At 34.6% G+C, this 22421-nt stretch overlaps 1 protein-coding gene across 1 annotated transcript in view; it reads right to left on the bottom strand.

Annotated features, from left to right (window-relative positions):
• The window catches only part of LOC149087721 (uncharacterized), a 468106-nt gene that overhangs the window by 318485 nt on the left and 127200 nt on the right, over nt 1-22421 (bottom strand). The gene's annotated exons all lie outside the window — the stretch shown is intronic.

The following is a 22421-nucleotide window of genomic DNA, read 5'->3' as shown; positions in this document are numbered from 1 at the left end:
AAGTGCATGTCGAAACAAACCAATTCTGTAATGCAATTCAGGGTCGCAAATGACTTTTATTTTCAGAGCATGTAAATATGGAATTTAAGACACAGACGCTAAGAAAAGGCGAAAGGCGAGGGGGGGGGGAGGAATCCTAAAGTGACTCTGGTAGCAAGAGAAAAATATTTTCCTAATATACATATATGATAAGATGCTAAGAGGAAAATACCTTATCATCCAACTAGTTTCAGCAATTTACCCAAATTACAGCTCACCGTATCGCCTACATCTTTCTGAATTTTCACGATAATCGATTGGAATTGTTATAATTTGCACTATACATCTGGCAACTAAATTATGAAAAAACGAAATTCATATGTTTCGCGTATACGTGATTATACGTCATTTACTCAAAATGCTTTTATCTCGTTGAATACCGAATTGATGCATTTTTAAATGCTGAACGGTACGTCTTGTGTATGGTGGTAGATTTTCTGTAAGTTTCGTAAACGTTGGTTGCAAATTCCGTATGCTATAAGCAAAAAACTTGCGATAAAAATTTGAATTTATATAAGAAACATTTATATCTTCGTGAATATACATGCTATTAAGGAAGCAGATATTTTCTGAATATTATGCTGAGGTGAACTCGTAAAGAAAAATCATCTTGTCTCCGTCGGGAAAAGGTGAATTTTCTTTCGGAGTTCACCTCAGCATAATATCCAGAAAATAACATATCTCTTTTCCTTGACATCTTGGGCTGGAAAAAAGCCGTCTATCTCTCTTTAAAATACATGCTACTTTCACTAAAATGTATACAAGTATTGCACAAAAGAAGTAAAATATTATGTAAAAGTTACAAATCATTTGCGGCTTTTAGTGATACATGGTTGATCAAAGACTTTTCCTTTTTCAATTTTTTTTGTCGGTCCCCTAAAAACATTCGTGACCGAATCTGCACTGGAAACTGTGTGTTCAAGTATTATGTTTCGATGCCCAAAATTAGAGAACAGTGCGATGCCACAGCTCATTTGGTTAAAACTGTCAGGTGGTCATAAGACTATATTCACTCTTTGATTTCTCTGCGGCTGCCAATTTCTTTTATTAGAGAATATAAACTATGAAATGATCACAACTTCTGAAATTTCAGTACTTTTTTGCTCTACACTTCCTACAAAAACAAATTCATCGAAAAAAATATATTAATCCGAGTAATTTGATAGCTGAGTGGAATCACTACTACTACATTACCGTATAATGCAACTCGTAATCATTCCTTTGTGCAATTTAAATGTGAATTGGTAGATGCTACTTTCCCGCACTCTGGTAATATATCGCCAAACGGCAATTTCCAACCAATAGAGTTGGGTGGGAAATGAAGGCGTCATCTATCGGTCGTCGACTCAAGACCGATTGGTAAAGAACTTGTTTCTGATGTCCTTGCCCAGATTTGAACCCGTGGACCTTTACGGTAACCTTCATAGTGGTAGACGAGCATCTATCCACTGCGTCACTCCGCTTGGTTTGCGTTTTTACTAGTGCTGTCATCCGCCTTCCATATTTCTAGGTGTAGATGGTGAATGCTTGAATTTTCATGTTATGTAAGATATGATTACGATAGTTGGTCACAATACACGGTGGAAATCAACGATGCCACAGAAATAGGCTTAAATTATTAGTAGCATTAGCAATATTCGATAGAAATCGGCTAAATTTCAATATTTGGTTAGACTTGGCTCCTAGTTTCATCATGAATAGGATATACTAGAATGGATAATGGAACTAAGAGCCAAAACTAGCCTACCAGAGCCACCTTTAGGGGTTTGCGACAGGTGCGGTCGCAAAGGACTCCACACTCACTGTAAATTATTGGAGGCTTTCACCAGTTCTTAAATTATTTTTTGAGCTAATTAAAAATGTTCATCAATTCTGGAATTATTTTTTCCATTAATTCAGAATTTTCAGTCATTCTGAAATTATCACTTGCGCCAATTTTGAATTTTCATTAATTCTGAAATTTTTCGACGTTAATTCTGAATTTCATCTTTCTGGAATTATTTGTTTCATTCATCGAGAATTTCCATCTATTCTGAAATTTAAAGTTCATTAATTCCGATATTTAATCCGTTTCGGAACTATTTCTTTCGTGAATCCTAAATCTTTCATCAGTTTCGGGAATTGCTTCTCTCCTCAGTTCAAAATTACCTTCAGCGCTGAGTTTTCATCAATTTTTGTGTTAATTCACATTTAATAGTGTGTTTGAAAGTTTTTGTGTGCACATTCCTCAGCATTCCTGTTTTTTTTCTAAAGTGATGGATGCCGACCCCCCCTCCCTCCCCCCCCAAAAAACAACATAAAATCAGGATAGAAAAGGTACTAAAATTGTTCTGGATGCCCCGAAATTGTTGAGACGCACCGTTGCCCGCGTCTGGTGAGAGCGGCTGTGAAACCTACTGCTACTTACCATGGGAGAAGCTCAAAATTATGAGAAAAATACAGAATGTGAGTTCATAAAGATAAATTCAATTTTAAGAATGTTACTGTGTAGAAATTAAGAAACAGCGCGCATGAGAATTTTATTAAAATTCCTAAGACTTAAATTAAAATTTGAACATAATCCCAGTGACCATTTTAAACATTCCTCCAAAATAGCTGAGAGACTCAGAAATTATTCTAAGAGAAAAAGCAATTCTTTTCCCCGTTTTGCTTTTTTTTCAAAAGTTTTCTCCATTCACGAAACGTTTCTTTGGAATTACAGGAAATGTTTTTTTTTCGCTATAAATTAATTAGATTTTACGATGAAAACAACTGAATACGTAAATACTTAGTGTTAATGACGTTATCAGAGAAATCACAAACGAAACTTTTAAATCCCTTCTCTTTTTTGTGTGTCAATGATTTCTTTTTAAATTATAATCGTAATTTCTTTCATTTTCCAAGTAAAATAATTATGATGTCGATTGCCATATATCATTTCCTCTAAATGAAATTACAACAGAATTTTTCTTTGTACGGTTATATTTTAACCAGGAATGTGTATTATGTAAATGTAAAAAGACATCAAAGAATCTTCTATCAAAACATTTTTTCCCTGGGAAAAAATAGCATGATGAATTTTTTTCTTCCCATTAGGAAACGTTATGGAAATAATGTTTTTTATTATATTTTTTTATTCCCCATCAAACATGTCTTAAGTTTTATGCATTATTATTATTTTTTTTTGCGTCGATAAGATTTACGTCTGTGAAATTTTGTGAAAGTTTTCTGGTGGAAGTTTGCATACAACAAGAGATTGAATTAAATCCTCCATTCTGGTAGGTACGCATGAAAGACGTGCAAAGATGCATAGATGAAACATCGTTTATCTGGTAACCTATTTGCAACCAAGTTATCAAGGTGCATTTTGTAAGTTTAAAATGGGACACATGTGCCTAATGATCATGACGTCCAAATTTCTGAAAGTAACATTAGTCGAGACCTCTTCAGTGCTTCCGATGCTGGAAGTATGGTCATTTGGCCAAAGTGTTCAAAAGTCCTAAATGTTGCAAGCGGTGCAGAGGTCACAAAATGGCGGAACATGACAAAGAAGCCAATTGTTGAAATTGCGCGGAGATGAACTGACAAAAACTCAAAGTTGGAGATTAATTGGTCATTGATGTACGAGTGGGACGTGTGGAGTCTTACAAAGGGAAATTGCCAAACTAAAACTGGGAGCTAATTACCAATGCTAAGGTAATTAGATAAGTTTAACATGACTTTACAACATTAGCTGTAATTACTGGATTGGAAAAATTCAAATCCCTTTATTGTAACTCCTTAATTAGTTCTTTAATCTCTACGGGCATTTGTAATCGCAGGCCCAAATGTAAATTATCTTCTAATTGGGAGGATGACTTAATATAAGGAAGGTGGGGGGGGGGAGGGGAAGAAGATCTAGCTTATGTTTGGCGTGTGTTTTAGGGTAATGCAAGTTGCGTTTGTGATCCTCCCGGCTGGGCTGGATTACGTTTGCGAGGTCGAATCACCAGATATTGCCGCATAGTCGGGGCTATTCCAAAACGATATAATCTGGAATTGAGAGATTCTGTTCTGAGTTTCTTCTGAAAGATTGAGAGATTCTGTTCTGAGTTTCTTCTGAAAGATTGAGAGATTCTGTTCTGAGTTTCTTCTGAAAGATTGAGAGATTCTGTTCTGAGTTTCTTCTGAAAGATTGAGAGATTCTGTTCTGAGTTTCTTCTGAAAGATTGAGAGATTCTGTTCTGAGTTTCTTCTGAAAGATTGAGAGATTCTGTTCTGAGTTTCTTCTGAAAGATTGAGAGATTCTGTTCTGAGTTTCTTCTGAAAGATTGAGAGATTCTGTTCTGAGTTTCTTCTGAAAGATTGAGAGATTCTGTTCTGAGTTTCTTCTGAAAGATTGAGAGATTCTGTTCTGAGTTTCTTCTGAAAGATTGAGAGATTCTGTTCTGAGTTTCTTCTGAAAGATTGAGAGATTCTGTTCTGAGTTTCTTCTGAAAGATTGAGAGATTCTGTTCTGAGTTTCTTCTGAAAGATTGAGAGATTCTGTTCTGAGTTTCTTCTGAAAGATTGAGAGATTCTGTTCTGAGTTTCTTCTGAAAGATTGAGAGATTCTGTTCTGAGTTTCTTCTGAAAGATTGAGAGATTCTGTTCTGAGTTTCTTCTGAAAGATTGAGAGATTCTGTTCTGAGTTTCTTCTGAAAGATTGAGAGATTCTGTTCTGAGTTTCTTCTGAAAGATTGAGAGATTCTGTTCTGAGTTTCTTCTGAAAGATTGAGAGATTCTGTTCTGAGTTTCTTCTGAAAGATTGAGAGATTCTGTTCTGAGTTTCTTCTGAAAGATTGAGAGATTCTGTTCTGAGTTTCTTCTGAAAGATTGAGAGATTCTGTTCTGAGTTTCTTCTGAAAGATTGAGAGATTCTGTTCTGAGTTTCTTCTGAAAGATTGAGAGATTCTGTGCCTCTATAGTCTAGTGGTCTAGGGCATGAAGGAAAGTGAAAGGACCTGGGTTCGATTCCCCGCAGGGGCAGTTGAATTTTCTCTCTTTCCGAAATATATCTTCGCAACAGCCAGTTGTTAAAAACCTTCGTAAGCTATCTATACTTAGAGGAGACAAACTGAAGAACCAACCAGGGCCCTGGTTCCTAGTATATTATATAGTATTAATTATTGGTTTTTTTCGTGATGTATGATATTTTATATGGGGTTGCTGCTTTTTTTTTCATATTTGACATTCATATCTTTTAAGGGCATCTTTTTTTTTCAGAAGCATCGTTGGGCAATGCGCCTGTGTGTTGTGACCTTTGTATTTGTATATAAAGCGGTGGTTTTTCTGCTTGTCGTTTCTATCGTGAATTGTAGAAGGAAGGGCTGGTTTTTTGAGTATCCGGGAAAACGTGGACGTCTATTTCATGTGTGGTGTTGCGAACGAAAATGCTCCGGAAGCTCTAAAATTGAACTGAGAGTCTTTTCCGGAAGGACGATTGTCAGATCGAAAGACGTTTGAGCGATTGAACCGGTGCCTGTGTGAAAAAGGACTTTTTTGTGGTGTCCCCACACTACTGGCACGCCCCGTATTTTGCATACCGCTGATACATAAGGTACATATCTTGTATACTACTGCACAAGGGAGCCGTTCACGCAGGCACTGATGTAATCCCTCAAAGTTTTTTTTAACCGATGCCGTAAAACACCCTTGCTACTGTCTTTGAGCTTCCGCAGCATTCCCGTACGCAGCACCATACATGAAATACGTATCCTATCCCCCATTTTTTCAGATTACTGAAACAAAACCAGCCAATCCTTCGGGAAAAGTCTAACCACAGAAAGAAACAGGCCTACAATGATAGAAATATTCGATCATTACACTTCAGGCGCCGTTCAAGTATTACGTCATCATCGATGGGGGGGGGGGGTTCCGATTTGCCGATTTTTGATGACAAGGGGGGAAGGGGGGGGTTTGGATAATGCTTACGTCATCAGCCACCTTTTATGAAAATATGAGTTAGGATTCAGAGGGGCAGAGCTGATGACGAAATTTTGCTGACAAGGGGGGGGGTGGGGGTCAGAAATGGAATTTGGTTACGTAATACTTGAACGGCCCCTCACTCACAATTCGAAACATAGATGGCAGCACTGAAAACTCAGATACGATACTAGATACGTACTCGGACTGTTTGTTTTGCACACACACACACAGACACACTTCCGGCACAACTAACTCATTAGTGCCAATAGTGGCAATAGGACCGTTATTGTGCTTGGTTCCGAAAAAAGAATATCACTCCTTAGACAATTCACGATAGAAGCGAAAATAAGTGGAAAAACCAACACTTTATGTGTTCAGTTAAGAAGGAACTAAACTGTAAGACAGGCAGAACCACTGTCGCCAAACCGTCCATTCCTTTCGTTATGACCATGCATTTTGTGGCGAAAGTTGCTTGTTTAGATGTGTTCTACCACCGTGATCTAAACAGTCAATCTGTATACACTGCCTAGTTCATATCGGGTAATATCAATTTCAGAAATTTGGACTTTTATGGTCGTTAGACACATGTATCCGGCTTTAAACCTGCCAAAACGTGCCTTGGTAACTCTCGTTATTTACAGGTTACAAGTCAACGAATTTTCATCGGTGCGTCACACCTCTTTTTGACCAAAGTGAGTGATTGAATTTGATCACTCCATTTTTTCGAGCGTGATCAACAAAACTATCACCAGTCATAAATCTTTTCGAGATTTTTACTTTTGTAATATATACAGGGTGTCCTGAAAGTCCTAATTCGGCTTTTATCTCATCACCGTTCGGTGGAGAGGTATGGTTCTAATTTAAGAAAGGGTCAAAAGGCGTTAAAAAGTTGCATTGCTTTGAGAGTATACAGTGTGTTATATGGTGAAAAATCTACATTTTTATGCAGTTCCTAAGTCCTCCAACTGGAAAGCTGCTGCCTTGCCTCTCTTGAGGTCAACAAAACATTTTCCACATTTCCAAGTGCTACATTCTCTGAAATAATTGAATTCGGAAGTTAGAGAACATTTGGGTGGGGGAGGGGGACAGCAAAAAACTAACGGGCAACGCTTCTTTCATCTTATTCATGCTGGTTTCTTCCCCCCCCCCCCCAATTCCGATTCCCGTTTTTTGAATTCAAATAGCCCAACGAATATTGTGCTTAGAAATTTTTGTTGGACTCAGAAGAAGCAGGGCATCAGCTTTGGAATTGGAGGACAGGAGGGCACAGTATAAAAATGTAGCTTCTTTTATATTATGAATAGAGCCCGGGTTATATGCAAATGCTTATGTGCATATGCATTTGCATATTTTAGCATTTTTTTAGTGTTAGTGCATATAAATGCATAAAATCAAAGAATTTTCAGAATAAATGAATATTTGTGAGGGTTTTAAAAAGCTCAATGACTTCTTTTATAATTTTTCAAATGAATATTTCTAATAATATTTTCGTAACATCGAATTTTTCCCGCAGGTAAGGTGTAATTTTTTCAAAATGTGAACAGATTCATCGCAACGCTATTCCTAGAGATAGCGTAAAAAGTATTCTTTTTTTTTTTGGGAATAGCGTTGAAACTATTCGTTACAGGTATTGCGTTACTGAGCAGCCCAGTCTAATTAGAAATTAAAAATGCCTAAATAAAATTTATTTGCATTTGCAGTATACGTATAGAACGGGATATTTTTGTAAATGCATATGCACTAAGAAATAGAAAATATGCATTTCAAAAACATATCTGCTTTTTTTTTGCATGGTGATTTTTCTAACGTATATTTGCTAATTTTTGGTACATATTTTGAAATTTTTAACCTTCTCAGGATTTTTTTGGGCATGTTTTGGGATTTTTAACTGCATATTTGCACATTTCTAGAGCATATTTCACCACTTATTTTCAGTGCATATAATCCGGGCTCTAACTATGTCACACTGTATTTTCACTGTTAAAACTGGTAGAGAGTGATTTTTGAATACATTTTTAGCATTTTTTTTAAATCGAACAATTTTACGACGAACGGTTGACGAAATAAAGACCGCATTAGAACTTACAGGACACCACCCTGTATATTGATAAGGAATAACCTTGGGTATTGATTGTGAAAGTCTTTCTCACTCTCATAAATGAAGAAAATATGAAAGTCGAATTTTTGATTTTAATTTTATGAAAAATCAAAATATTGAATACACTCGTATCTCATTTTTGTAGACTTTCTAAAAGAACATAATACTAAATAGATAGCTGATATTAAATATATAACTGATATTAAATATATAACTGATATTAAATATATAACTGATATTAAATATATAACTAATGTTATATGTATGAATATATAATACTAAATAAATAATTAATATATGAAAGAAAAATATTAAATCAAATTTGATTTAGTTTAATTGTGAAGTAGAATTTCAAATTTTTAACATTGAAAACGAAAGTAATTATCTCATTGTTAGAAACCTTTAGGGCGTGCGTTCAGCTGTATCTTATGAGAAATGCACGTTAGTTTTCGCCTTATGCGAGTGACGTGAAAGAAAAATATATCTTAAGTGGCTGAACTTGAACTAAAACTTACTATTAAAACTTTAAGTTGCAGGAAATATTTCCGAGTGTTTGTAAAGACAAAAACTCACGAAATCATTTTTAAGGGTTTCTTCATTCGAGAGCAAAGAAAACATTGTTTGAACTGATTCGAAGAAAAAATAAATAACAATTTAAGAGAACTTTGTCCAGTTTGAAAAAAAAAAAAAGAATAGCATTTACTTTTATAGCGAATGCTGTTCAACAAATTCTTTCACATTAATGAATAAAACAGAAACAAAACGCTCCTTTGTTTTATACAAAAACGCGATTCCGAGACTGAAATCACGACGTTTTTTTTTGGCCGTTCGGAACATTTCAATCACTTAGAAGACTTCTTTCAATGCGTCACTTGCAATTCCCAACTGCTCCACGTGGTTACTGAACAAATACATTGAGAAAGACACTGAAATATTTGTCAGACTACCTTGTTGCTTTCTTCGTAGACCAGCATCGAGCCACTGAACCTTTCACAATCGATATAGAAGTGTGGGTGGGAAATTCTTTCGAATATCCTCACGAGTATTCATTTTTATGGTTTCCGGAATATGGTATGTTTGAATTTTTCATAGAATTTTCAAATGAATTTTTAGCTGTTTCGTGCTGTTTTTTGAGTAAAAAGTTTCGAGAAAACAAGTGTAAAATTTTTAAAAATATGAGCCGTGATTTTTTTTACGATCAGATAAACTCCGCGTAAAGAGAATATACTCTCTCAGTACATAAAAGGGTCCTAAGAACCACGGGAATTTCTACACTTTCTGACGCTGAGATTAAGAATGTGCTGATTTTAATTTTCTTAAATTCTTTGAATTTATTCAACTTTTTAATTTTTGTGTTTCTTTGATTTTTTCCAAGTTTTTGTATCTCTGAATTTTTTTTAAATTTGGTAATTTTTAGAATTTTTTGAAACATTTGTATTTTTTTAATTTTTGTTGTTTTTAATTTTTTTAAATTTTTGTTTTCTTTTGAATATTTTAGAATATTTATATTTATTTAATTTTTGTATTTTTCCTGAATTTTTATATTAATTAAATTATTTTATTTTATTCATTTTTTAGCTTTGTATTTTTTTTACATTTGTTTTAATTTTTCCCTTTTTTCTTTTTCCTTTTTCTTCCATTTTTTTTTGTTTTTTTCTTTTTTAAATTGTTGAAGGTTAAAAAAAAATATTTTTAAGTTTTGCATTTCTTTGCACTTTTGTATTTTTCTTAATTTTTTTTTTATTCATTTCATATTTCACGTTGTCTTTTTTTATTTTTTTGATTTTTTGACTAATTTTTCTTTTGAAATTCTTAAATTTCTTAAATTTCTTTTGAAATTCAATATAATAAACGAATTGGAATGTTCTTTTTTGAAATTTTGGTATCGTTTTTTAATTTGTGAATTTTCATGTACTATTCCAAACCTTTCTTTTTTCATGTAAACTGATAAATTTGTCACGAGTTTCGAATTTGTGCGTCATTTCTTTCACATGTGTTTACGCATTCGAAATTTTCTCATCACATACATCACGTGTCTTTTTCATTTCGGCGATTTCATTTTTCTGTTATATATTTGTCCGCAAACTTGTTTTAGCCCCCGTATTAAATTGTTAACGCTTTCGACAAACAAACGAAAAGCGCTTCTTTCTCTTATTTATGCTGTTCTTTCCCAATTTTTCTCCGATTTCGAATTCAAATATCTCAACGAATATTGCAGTTAAAAACATGGAATTTTTAATGTTGTATTCAAAACAGAGAGGGCAACAACTTTCTTACTCGAAGTTGGATGACATGGGGGGATTGTATACAAATTTAGATTCTTTTTTTCATTTTGATACACACTGTACTTTCGATCTCAAAATTGGTACAGGGTGATTTCTGAACACATTTTGAGAGTATTTTAAACTGGAAATGGCCGAATCAGGACTTAGAGCAGTCACTGCATACAACTACGCATCATAAATTTTCTATCTATCATTCAATACATAAATCATGCGTCTTCTTTTAAATTTTTACAAGCAAATCGAGTATTACTCTGTCCGGTACACGTGAAAATTTTGAAATCAAATTGAATGGCATTTTTTTAATAATCTCTGAACCTATTCCGACGCTGAAGAATAATAATGTAGGATTTCTGATATACGAGACGAGGCACATTTTGAATCTCGTGCGCAGCTGAAGAGAGTGTCGACGTAATAAGCCGACTGGTAAACAAGACTCGAAGATTAATAAAGTCAACGGTTGGTTTACATCGATGTCAGACTGGACTGGAGAGACAGAGAGACCAGTGGAATCCGGCGAATAGATATCACGCGCGCGTTTCGTGTTTGCACAGCCGAGTTCGTTGACATAAAAAGACAGCGACCGGATTTCGAATCTTGAGCCAGATTTAGCATTCATATATAAAACGGCAAATACCTCTGTTACTCACTCACGACATATTGCATTCAAATAGAGCGAGTTTAAATTGGGTAGCCAACCTGTAGGGAAAATTAAAGGACTTTGGGGAGAACGTAATCAATCTGACCGATTGCAATTCTAGCACGGGATTTCGTGTGGTGATGACGGTATGGTCTGAGAATAAATTTTTAATAATTTTCGATGCCATATTTTTCGGGCATAAAATTTGATTACTTTGCTCAGGGCCGAAACTAAAGGGGGATGTAGGGGTCAACTACCACGGGCAGCAGTTTTAGATGGGAACAAAGAACACCGTCATAAAATAATCGAATTTTAAAGTGCGGGGGGAGGGGGCGGAAGAAATCCCAGTTACGCCCTCTTTGGCAGAAATCTTCAGGTGCTAATGTAACCGAGGCGGATATTATCGGCTTCGAATGGAGTGGAGGCCGATATCTTCAGCTGTGAATGGAACGTCTTCGCGAGGCAGTTGAGTGTATGATGTGTAATGTACACTTTGTATACAATCGTATTCATGGCCCGGGGGATTTGAGGGTACACACGCACTCATACTTCGGCACAACTCAATCGGTAGTAGATCGCCTATGGCGATAGACCGGAGTTGTGCTCGGTTTGAATGAATGAATGCGATGGAACGTTGGCATGCATCTTCAGCTGCTAATAAAGCCGAAGTGGACATCTTCAGCTTCGAATGGAGTGGAGGCAGACACTTTCACCTTTGAATGGAGCGTTGGCAGCAGAGCCGGTACTAGAAGGGAGCGGGGGGACTATTTCACTGAGCGACAAAATTTAACGGCGGCAGTTTTTTGGTGAGGACTTTGAACACTGTTATAAAATGATCAAATTTTGAAGTTGTGAGGCGGCAAAAGCCTTAACTAAGGTCCTGCATTGCTAGATATTCACCGTCAATAGTTCACCGAGCAATGTTTTTCAACCTTTTTTTAATCACGCCGTACATTGGTACTTACAGTTGAACTTCCACGGCATATTTTAATTAAGATTTTAAAAATTGCACTTATAATAATTAAGTTGTTAACGCTAATTATCATGAATTAATAACTTCGTTGCTATTTATACTAGAAAAATAATTGAAATTCCTGAAACGAAACTTAATTGGGGCCTGAGTTTGACAAATTTGAAGAATATTTTCTTTTTTTGGACTTTGGAACACTTACAGCTCCTTCGAAAGATTTTAAATGTAATTCGTTTTTATTTTTAATATCGTCCATTACTGAAAAACTGGTTTCACACATACATGCGATATTAAGCACAGAGAGTTATTGTTTTTTTTCTTTAATGATATAAAAATGTGCTATTAATTGATTCCCATATTTAAATCTGATATTTGCCAAATTAAGCCAAAATTTAATATACATTGTTTTAATGGTTTAATTACGATCCTCTGTCATTTCTCCCGCACAATTCATTTTTACTATTACCCTTTCTTTTTTTCTGTACTATAGTAATACCCCGAAGTTACGTGATAGGTGGGACTGGCTACAATCACGTAATTCTTACTCGCGTAAGTCCGTAAGTCGGAATACAGTTTTTATAGAAATACATATAAATATTAGTTAATTTGAACCAATTTTAATAGAAATAAATGTATTTTTCTTTCTTATTGTGACTTGCGATAACAGTTATCACTATGGTTTCATAAAGTCTTATTTGTGTTGAGATTCCCATCTGGTCCGGTAAAAAAGACCATTCCTCCTAGAACCTTTGCAAATGGAAGTCATACGTTAAACGCTTTGAATGTTTTGATTCAAACACCTTGGTCCATCGAAAAAAATGAGCTGCTTGTGTTTAAAGAGAAGAAAATAATTTTCAGCCATGAGTTAAAATTAACTGAAGCCTTTCTAAAATGAGTGTAATTTCATTACACATAATGTTCTGATCGAAAAACAAATAAATTATTTATTTGATTATCACTTAATGATCTCTACTATCTCAGCAACAATCCATTGAATATGGTAGAATTTCAGAAATTTGTCTTTTTCATGGAAAATGACGTTTCTCCGTAATCGCGTAACTCGAGTCGGGGTTTTACTGCACTTTAATTTGCTGACGCTCGCATATGCGAGCCGGATTTTCCCAAACTTTCTGACTCGAGGACTAGTTTTTAAGAAAAATATGATATTTTGGTGACCCTCAAGTATCTTTTTTGGTTCAATCACTAAATTTACTGATTAATTTCATTTTGCTGGAGTGGAACTTCTGAAAAATTTGTTCAATAAACCCCTCATCGTCTTTACATCTCTGTAGTCCAAACTTTTCTATTTCAACATTTTCTGTCCAACAATTTCAATAGTATTGTCGGAGACTTGTTTTTCAATTCAGTTACTTTTGACAGTTCTTTTTGTAGGAAACCGTACGTGTAAAGACTTAAGATCTTTTACTTTCATTTTTATTATTATGGCATACATCATATTACTCGTATAGTGTCACAATTTTTGTTTGGACATTCAATTTTCTGCTGCTTTAGAAGAAAAAAACTACTTAATTTTCCCTCAAATTTTTCGCGGCACATAAGCTTCTAGAAAAACCTTCAACCAGACATCCAAATCGCTTGGTGTCCCGGCTGAATATAATATTATGCAATATTCTCCCGAGACAATGGAGAAATACCAACATTAGACATCGCAACTGATTCTACTGCCAGAAGAAACAAGAGATGAGAAAAATATTTGTTCTTGAATTTAAACAAAATTATGTTTATTAAATCTAAATAATTTTGATGCAGTAAAAATTCTCTTTTGCGGGCACCACACTGGCGAGACAAAATATTCGTCCGTAAAAGAGTATTAGCCTTAAAAAAGTGGGGATTCTTATTGGATAATTTAAAATAAAACGTAATTTTTTTTTTAGTATTTGCTAGTAAAAGAAGGTGAGCGTTCAGAAGAGTTTTACTGTAAATAAAATTTATCAAAATATGTCACCTACAGTCAGGAATAGATGTAATTACGTGGTACAATAATTGAATATATCCTCTTAATGGTCACCCCTTAGTTTACGGCAACAACAATTATTGCTGTTTTAGGTCACGTTTCTGTAATTAGGATGTATATTATTCGTAAACTGGCAGGATATTTGGAATGAGTTAATGATACTTGGCAAGTTTAACTACGTGTCACGTTTCGGTTGTTGGTATCTGGGGGCCTACTGGCGTTAGGCACCCGTACGCATACATACCTCAAGTCTTAACTTAAAAAAAAAATCATTAAAATCATTAAAATCATTAAAATCATTCAAAATCATTAGAAACCATTAAAAGTGAATGTATACATATGAGGTATACCTCATACCTCTAGATCGAAGAGAATAAACTAGCATTTTATGCTGATGAAAAGAAGTGCATATTAAATTTAACGGTTATTTTAAGTATTGTTATCAGAGAACAAAAATCTATAAATGAAAAGAACTGTCCATTTGTCCTGCTTAGTGAATGTGAAAACGTATGAGAGGCTAGAACCGTCTGGTGGACACAAATCGAACTAATTTTCTTTTCAGCCTAAATAACAAACCCGGTTCTATATCACGTGTGTCTGTTATATATCACGTCACTTATTTCAATGAAATATTTTCAGGGCAAGGAAAATGTTTCCTGGCTTCGGAATCACCCTGTATTAATTTTGGTTGTATAGTATGTGAGCAATATCATCGTATTCTTCGAATATGTGCATTCACGTGATCGATCCACAAGATTCTTTGACAAATTTGTATTATTTCTCGAGTTATGGGTCCAGAGTGGTTAGAAATCATATTTGCTCAAGAGAGACAAGTGATCTTTATGTACAATCCATTATATTATTTGCTTACAGTATTTGATATCCATTATAACAATAGTGACTATCAACTAATGTGTTTATATCAGTGCATGTTGAACTTATTAATTGACAGTCTTGATTAGGGGATGCAACCGAGTCTAAAGGAAAATTAACGATAAGCTATTATTTATTCTCGACGAGGATTCAACCTTTTCACTGTTGCGGAGGATAGAAATTGCAGAAATAATTTACGGATCAGCAAAAATGCATGGGACAGAGTACTTATGGACTGGCAAAAAATAGATTGGGAAGTAATTTGAGGGCAAAAAATAAAATAAATAGAAAAAAAGCAATTGCGGACCTTCAAAAAATAAATAAATGGGAGAAATAACTGGAGGAAACCGACGAGAAGTAAACAAATGGGAGAAATAATTCACGGGTCAGTGAAAAATAGATAAATTTGGAAAGAAAATAATTATATATACATGTATATACATATATACAAACATGAATGGGATAAATTTAATAATTTGTGGATCAGCAGAAAATAAATAAATGACAGAAATAATTTCGGACTCGAACAGAGTAAATACATGGGAGGAATAATTTAGGGACTGGCAGAAAATAAAAAAATGGGCGAAATAATTTTAGGATTAGTAAAAAATGAAGTGAATGGGATAAATAATTCATAGATCTACTAGCGGATATAAGACGGCTATATGGTGAAGAATTATTGATTTTGAAGTTATTTATCGGCTATATGAACTGGACGATATGTATTGTAGACTGAAATGCGAAATAGACCAGCAGCGGTCGAGAAAAACACTTCCTAAATTTATTTCCACCTAACACATAAAGCACAATTCCAATCATAGTGATTTCAAGAGACTACATGACTATTGAGTTTTACTACGGTAGTTTCATCATTATTGTTTGAAGTACTGTATATTAGGGTTATATACTAAGGGCTGTTTCAACTCTTTGATGTTGCGCTTGCCGCTTTGGCTCAGTGGGTTCGATCTCAGAGCTGCTGTGTGGTGTCACGGCCCTGCTAATGATTTTCTCACAGATTGACAGTACAAAACGTACTGTGTTGAAGAGGATTATTTTAATTTTCGGTTGCTTATTTTCCTGTTTTAGGTGAGTGAGCCCTCGTTCATTGCGTTGTTTTAGTGTCACTTGTATGCACGTATTGTATTGTTATAATATTTTTTTGTGACTCTTGTGTAATCAGTGATAATAAATATGAGCTGTTGTGCGATTGCAACGTGAAAGAACAATTGTCGGCAGACAAAGAAAAAATTCAAGTCAATTATCATACTTTTCCCCAAAGACCCAGAGACTGACAAAATATGGTTGTCCAAATGTAAGAGACTCGATAGAGTGAAATTGTAAATATCCCCATATCTATTTCTCATGCTTTTATGTTGCAGTTATATTGACAATAACGAAGCCTAAGGCGTTTAAAAGCTATCAAATGAGAACAAAAAGGTAATTAAAAATTATTAGAAATTTCAGAAGATAACTGAAATAATCTGTCTCGAGTTGGCTTTTAATCAGCCCAAAAAAGTTGACATTCGTGATTCAACTGAAATGCATCCGAGAAAAATATTCTTAGAGAGGAAGTTACAATAATAAGTAAATGCAAAACATCTTATTTTAAATGTTTAAATGGGTGAACAAAGCAAGCCAATAAATAAAAACACATACTAATGAAGATAACCGATAGGATAATTTTGGAAAGAATTCAGTAAAATGGGCAGTGCACACGGCGATTGAGCAAACTACTGTAATTAACAAGGTAGCAAAGTGGGCGTACTCAGTTCTGAAGGGGAGTGACGTCACTCAAGCTGGTCCCGATTCCAACGCCTCACGAGATAGCCCTTGCGATATGGCCCTCACTGTATATATCCCATTTGAAGAAAGGAATCATTTCAGATTCTTCGAAAATCTGAGTCCATTCGAGCAGAAAATGACTTGTTATTCAGTCATCGAATACAAAATTGGAACAAGTAGTAGCAGCTGCTTCAATACGAACCAGGAAGCAAGGCAGCAAATACGAAAAAATGGAGGGAAAAAAATGTGTATATATATATATATATATCAAAGAAAACCAAAGAAATTCCATGAAAAACAATAAGTATAAAGAAAAGGAAAAACAGAAGAAAAAAAATGTGTCTCCAAAAAAACAATAACTGTAGATATTGTTTGTTTAGCGTTTGCGAATTTGCATATTTCCCATTTTTCTGATTTTATTTTCGTTTTTCCATCCTTATGAAATCCGAAGGTTTTACTCGAAACTTGTAGATTACCATAATAATAAAATAAATATTATTTCTTCATACTGCTTCAGTGAAAGTGGTATTATTTTTGAAAAAAAAATATTTAAATATTCATAATATTTACATTTTATTTTCGTTCAAATATTCACCAATTCAATTTTTCCATTTTAAAGATATTATTTCTGGAATTTTTTTGATAAAATTACAGGAACATTGCGTGAAATAATTAAAATGCGTATTCTTGTTAATTGATTAAATTATAAGGATCTTAGTATATAAATGTTTTTAAGAAAATCAACCAATAATACAAGTTGTAGTGTTCCGCTCATAATACAGACAAGTTGAAATCCAAAAATTTGACAAGCAAATGCCAAAAAATTTCGACAATACGAAATCCCTTTCAAAAATAAATTCTACAAAGAAAAATATTCAGTTAACTGACTTTGAAAATTTATCATTATAAATTACTATCCAATGAGTTTTTGAAAATTTTAATTGGATCGTACAGAAATTAACAGTAATTATTAAATGTTAATTCGCAAAAACTTAAGGGATCCATAAAAAGTGAAACGTGTTGCTTTATCTGTGTCGGGATTTTGTCTTGATGAAATCATGTCTGTGTCGGGATCTTGGATTGTCGAGAGTTTCGTCTGGATGCAACTTGTCGAAATTGTGTCTCGTTGAAATCATGGCCGTGTCGGGATTTTGTCTTGTTGAAATCAAAACTGTGTCGGGGGATTGTGGCTTGTTAAGATTTTGATCCATCGATTTGTGGCTTGTTGATGCTTTCGTCTCTGTCGGGCTTATGATTTCCATATGTCGGGATTTTGGCCTGTTGGAATCATTGCTGTATGGAGGATTGTAGCTTGTCTAGATTTTCGTCTGAATGCGACTTGTGGGGATTTGGTGTTCTTACAATCGTGGCCGTGTTGGGCTTGTGGCTTGTCGGGATTTTGACTAGTGAAAATGATGGCCATGTCGGGATTTCCATCTGTCGAAATGATTGCCGAGTGGGATTTTCATCTGAATGCGACTTGTGGGGATTTTGTATTATTACAATCATGGCCGTGTGGGGGAATTGTGGCTTGTCGGGATTTTCGTTTGTCGATACTGTGGCTTGTTAGGGGTGGGTTTCGTTTGTCGATACTGTGGTTTGTTGAGGGTTTTCATCTGTCGGGATTTTGACTAGTCAAAATGATGGCCATGTTGTGATTTCTTCTGTCGAAATAATTTTCGAGTCGGGATTGTGACTTGTTGGGAATCTAACTCTGACTTGTTGGAATCATGGCCATGCCAGGCTCGTTTATTGTCAAGATTTTCGTTTGGATGCAACTTGTCGTGATTCTCTTTCGATGGTTTAATGGTAGTATCAGGATTTTCGTCTGTCGATATTGTGGCTTGTTGGAGATTTGACTAGTCGGTATTATTGCCGTGTCGAGGTTTTCACTTGTTGGAATAAAGGCCGTATGAGGATTGTGGCTTGTTGAGATTTTAGTCTGAATGCGACTTGGGATTTTGTCTTATTGGGATCACACCTTGTCGAGATTTTCGTCTGTTGATATTGTGGCTTGTTGGGGGTTTTCGTCGTATATGGTTTTGTCTGTCGAAATTTTGACTAGTGGGAATGTTAACCGAGTCTGGATTTCCGTCTTTCGAAATAACAGCCGAGTCGGAATTTTCATCTAGATGCTACTTTGTTGGGATTCTGACATGTTGGAATCGTGGCTGGTTCGGGATCGTTGGTTGTCAAGATTTTCATTTGGATACGACTTGTCGTGATTTTGTCTCGTTGGTATAATAGCCATGTCAGGATTTTTCATCGTTCGACTTGTGACTTGATAGATATTGTGACTTGTTGGAGGTTTTCTTCTATCGGGATTTTGACTTGCGGAATAATAACAGTGTCAGGATTATGGCTTGCCTAGATTTTTGTCTGAATGTTATTTTGTCAGGATTTTTTTGTTGAAATCGTGGCCGTAACGGGATCCGGGGCTTGTTTTGATATCGTGGCGGTGTCAGGTTTTCCGTCTGTTCCAGCTTGTCGGGATTTCAGCTTTCAAGATTATGAATCATCAACCGATAATAGAATATTAAACTTTTATGTAACTTTAATAGCTTAATTGAAAGTTTGAAATATTATTTTAATGTCCAACAAGATTTGAAAAAAATTATCAATGAGAGAATTAGAGTCGCTCTCATTTTTATCAGTTGAACACAAGTTTGCGACACCAAAAGACAAACACTGCCGTGAACATTGCCATCCAGGAACATGCAAAGTCAATCGACGCTAAACCAGGAACAGCAGTAGAATTTAAGATCAAATTTAGAAGCAAAATTATATCATCTAATTCAAAATTATTTGTGATTCCTCTCATACATATTCACATAGGAGAAACTTTTGATTTAAATTTTAATTTAAATTCAACTCCGGCAATATCCGATATTCATATTTAATTAAAGAACGTGCGTTATGTTTGCTAACATCCTGGTTCCATCATCGTAACCACTAGAAAATTTATAATTCAGATGAGAGATTGAAAGTTTCTAGTTCAAATACCAAAACTACATTATTTATATCGAAAATATATCTACTCTCTGATAAAAGATCCACTTTCACTATTTTCAATTAAGTAAATACATTAAATTCATACCGAGACTGATTTCAATGAGATAGATACATAGAAGTTTGTTTGTCATTAGAGCTTGGATATCATTCGTTGTATAGGGATTTATACATACATATGCGCTACAGACTAAACAAGAATAAACAAACATGTATATACCGTTATACAGGAAAATGGAGATATCGAACACGTTGGAAAGAGAGATGTTTCTTAGGGCGTTATGAAAATGGTAATAAAATAGTCTCCTACTGGGAATCGGGAGCCTTTATTTATTCATTAGGAATTACTTAATGCATGTTTGGTGGGAAAGGCTTTCTATGAGATCAAAGACAAACATCCCAAGAAGAAAAAAAACGAGTTTTCTTGCGCTAAATGTATTCAATCATAACCTAAGATTATCGAAAGATTCCGCAAAATCAGAAACTATCTGCACATATTTATATGTAGTAATAGTCAATGTATTCAGGTTAATAAATGTGTCGTCATCATGCACTACACAATTGGATCTAAACAAACAAAAACTATGTAAATTATCAAAATCATTCAAATAATTTCACTGCACCTTCTGTGATTGGAAGAAAAAAAAAAAAAGGAATTACGTAGAGTAGTTTTTCATTGTTTTTCAATTTTAGCTGTATTGTAGAGCAGCGACAGTCAAAAAAATGAAATGAACATACATAAACTGCATGCCTTTTTCATTTCAAATTTGTAAGATAGCAGCACTTTGAATGCACATCATTTTGAGGTATAAACTACATCTATCAGGATAACCAACGTATTACTCTGTCCGGCATTTTATGGACTGAGATCTCAGTCTCCTGCCCGCGATGTGTTGAAACATTTCTGCTAAATACCACTGAAGTCAATTTGTAATTCAACAAAAGTGCCAAATTATTCGATTCGTAATTCGAAAAATGTCCGTAAGTCCGACATTTGTGAGTCGGATGTACTGATAATTGGTTCTGAGTATTTAGCAGACATTTTGTAACAAATATGTGTTTGTAGATGCAAGAGAACTGTAATTACACGTAATTATCACAAATTCCAGAATTTTATTCTGGGAAGTTGCAGTGGTTACGCGAAGTTTATAAACATATTTTTATTTATTCTTTGTCACTGCGGCGAAAAAACTAAGTGAAGTTTTTACAATTAAGTAATAATACCATTTAAATGTATTGAACTGCTCCCACATTCTTCGAAACACAAATATGATTTTCGTCCAAAGAACACCGTGTTGCTACTTCCTCCACTAATTATTTGTAAGAGTGATAAATCCTGTTATTTATACATAATAACAAGTTATTATGAATAACCGACGAGCATTTCGATAAGTTTGATATATTTCCCTAAATTTAACACTTTTACCGGCGATTATGCATGATACCCAAGCATCGCGTCGTTGGTAAACATGATAAATCGCACTATACATGATAATTCATCATGTATTGCATCATTGTATCATGGCACGATCGTAAAATTTCTCATTATATCGGGATGCGATCGTAAAATACCTCATTATATCGGAGGGGTGGGGCACGATCGTAAACTTAGTTATCATTATATCGGTGTCCGACTATATTTATCAGACATGCTAGACGCATTTGGAATTTCTTTCATGTTTATCAAATCCACCAATTAATTACATTTGGGCATTATGCGTACTCATAGTTAAAGGCGAAAAATATCAAGTAATTATCAAATTCACCAACAACACGTGGTTATTATGCATAATCTCCGGAAAATTGATAATTTTTTTAGTATTTATCAAATTTAACAACGACGCTTGGGTATTACGCACATTTGCCGGAAAAAATGATAAGCTTATGAAACTTACGAAGACGATCGGTAAGTATGCATACTAACCGATTTATCATGCTTACCGTAACAAATAAATGGATTTCTCTATTCACCAGAGAAAATAAGATATCGGGAATATTTGATTGATACGTTCATTGATCCAACATACGTAAGTTGAGTTTAAAAAAAGGTGCATTATTTTCAATCATAACGTATTTTCAAAACACATCGAGATGAGGTGAAATACCGCTGTAACATTTTATTTTAATGACAAGACGTATCTTCATCATTAACAGGTGGGAAATGATGACCGTTACCGAATCGAAACCGAAAACTTGAAAGTAATCAAGATGCTCATTTTCCCAACATTCGTACGATATTAAAACAATTCAATACAACAGAGAGGAACACATTAAATGAAAAAAAAAGGGGGAAAAAACAGCAACAAAAGAAACAGGACAATGGTGATTTCCGAAAGCTTTAATTAAAATTCTTAGCGTTTCTCATTTCGGCACGATGGTGGGTGGTACATTAAGCACAAAAGCGATTTCGTCGCATCTCCGGTTTTATCTCATCGTTATCTCAGTCTATTCTACGGCCTAAAACGTAATGAAAACGCTCCCGAGATGGAAGGGAGAAGCTTCCTGTTAATTTCGTGAATTCAGTCCATTTTTACAGAAAACATGACATTCAAAAGGTTATTTTTAAAAACAAGAACAATATAAAACTGTAAATTTTCGTGGTGATTTGATATTGATTGTGTTTTCAGTTTTCTCACCTGTGTTCTCTTTTTTGAAGTGAATTCTTCATAAGAAATTGTTCTTTAGATAATTTGGAATTCACATTTGGATGCACTTCATCTGCACTTCCCACAAGTCGGACATACCTTTTTCTTGTTCTTCTTGGTCGATCCATTATTAGACTCATTCATGAGAGAGATGAATGGAAATTTTGCGGTCTTGTTTTATGC

Source organism: Pholcus phalangioides, unplaced genomic scaffold (assembly GCF_987345545.1).
Source record: "Pholcus phalangioides strain wild (caught in Gottingen) unplaced genomic scaffold, Ppha-v1.0 ptg000004l_1, whole genome shotgun sequence".
NCBI classification, from domain to species: Eukaryota; Metazoa; Arthropoda; class Arachnida; order Araneae; family Pholcidae; genus Pholcus; species Pholcus phalangioides.
The sequence above is the reverse complement of the archived record's forward strand: the minus strand, read 5'-3'. Positions and strand labels throughout refer to the sequence as shown.